Below are 1,732 nucleotides of genomic sequence, written 5' to 3' on the forward strand. Positions count from 1 at the left end.
AGCAGAACTTGTAGCTTTAAATTTCCCTCCCACTTTCAATTTCTTTATATTGTTAAATGGCTTAAGAAGACAGCTTAGCCACTTCACGATATTGGGAAGTTAACGCTTCCTCTTTTCTTCTGTGGAGGGGCAGAGGAATGACTCAAAATGTGTTTTTTTTAAAAAATCTATTAGGACAGTGCTGGTACACTATGCCACTTAGAAAAAAAATTAAACTGATTTTTTTTTTCTGGAAAGAGTACGAGAAAAGGAGGGGGCAAGCAGGGTTATTTTGTTTTCTTTTTGTTATTTTTTAAAGGGAAGTGGGCCAAACAGGGTCCCATATATGCCATTTGGAGGCAAGGATCACACCAAACGGCATGCCAGACCTTTACTTGACCTAAGTAGCCTGCTCTAGCCTTCCTCCAATTGAGCTGTGTAGACAAGCCCTAACTTGCCCATCCACAGAGAACATCTGGATAGCATATTCAGGAGGCATGCAAGTGACTGATTTCCTCCCTCAACCAAGATGCGTTGCAATTCTGTTTAGATTATAAAAATAATTTTTAATTTTGAATCTGCACATACAATATAAATTTAGTGTATACAGTTTTTTGCAACTCAGTGTCCTCTTTTAGATCTATTTTAGAGATGCCTTTTCTTTTTGGTGACTTGTGAAGTACCTCACCTCTATATGATTCCTCAGTTCCTCTTATTGACCAGGCCTGTCTGAATTTTCCAGAAGGGTTGTCACTCTTGCAACAAACCCAACAAAGTCTGTGGTGGCATCCTAAAGACAAAAGAAAAATAAATAAAAAATATAAAAATAATTTTAAAAAGCAGATCTTGACAAAATTAGAGAAAAAAGGGGTGAAAACCACAGGGCAACATTATGGCAGTTAAAATACAGTATAACAGATTTCAGTGTGAGATTTTGTGGATCAAAAATGCTGTGTCCTCCGTACTTACCTTTACCAATGTGAAGGATCAGGAGTTGACCAGGTGTGAGTACAGAAAATAGACAAAGTCACAAAGTGTAAGTGATGCAGGAATGAGATTTCCGATATGTTAATTATTTAAACCTGCAGGTCATAGCCAGGACCATAAACTACCTACATAACAGCTCAAGTGGGTTCTCCTAGAAATGCTGAAGAGTTGTTGCTGGGATCAGAGTATGTCAAGGGAGCCAACTACTTTATACCCAAGAGGTATCACAGAGACGTGGTTTATTAATATATGGATGCCAAGAAGTCTTGACCTTTATTTAGGCCTTTATGGAGATGCACTTCGTTTATATGCCTGATTCCTGGGCCTCCCTCCCTCTCTGAGAGTCTCCTTTTCTACAACAGCCATGTGTGTGGGAGCCCTAAGAGCGTCCTGGCAGGCCTGCCAGGCCGACATGCTCTGCCAGGGGTGCCTCTGCGTCGCCATTCCTGAGGTCCCGGTTGTGCCCATTCTTTCTTTGGCGCCGAGGCTTTGGGGCATGCCCTCTGCCAAGAGCGTCGCTTGCCCCATGCTGCACAGGACAAGCGGGCTCATCCCTTAGGCAAACCCTGGCAGAGGCAGGGGGACCAAGCGCGTTGCCCACCACAAGGTGAGGCCGCGGCTGCGTTGTGCAGAGGCTGGGCAGGGGAGGGTTACACCGAGGGATGTACTATAAAGGAGGAGGAGGAGGAGGAAACTTTGCTTCTCCATCCTTGCCAGTTTCCAGGAGCAAGTTAACTCCCTCCCACTAGTTATCCTGGACAGCCGG

The 1,732-nt window shown here is 44.0% G+C and overlaps 2 long non-coding RNA genes across 2 annotated transcripts in view; both read right to left on the reverse strand.

The window, feature by feature from the left end:
* Positions 1 to 1,584, reverse strand: part of LOC144583230 (uncharacterized) — a 39,027-nt gene extending 37,443 nt beyond the window's left edge. The window contains exon 1 of the long non-coding RNA XR_013536902.1: positions 668 to 1,584. This is a non-coding gene — a long non-coding RNA (uncharacterized LOC144583230). The remainder of the gene's footprint in view (positions 1 to 667) is intronic.
* LOC144583228 (uncharacterized) overlaps positions 1 to 1,732 on the reverse strand; it is a 198,872-nt gene that overhangs the window by 92,488 nt on the left and 104,652 nt on the right. The window lies entirely within an intron of this gene.

This window comes from Pogona vitticeps, chromosome 5 (genome assembly GCF_051106095.1).
Source record: "Pogona vitticeps strain Pit_001003342236 chromosome 5, PviZW2.1, whole genome shotgun sequence".
NCBI classification, from domain to species: Eukaryota; Metazoa; Chordata; class Lepidosauria; order Squamata; family Agamidae; genus Pogona; species Pogona vitticeps.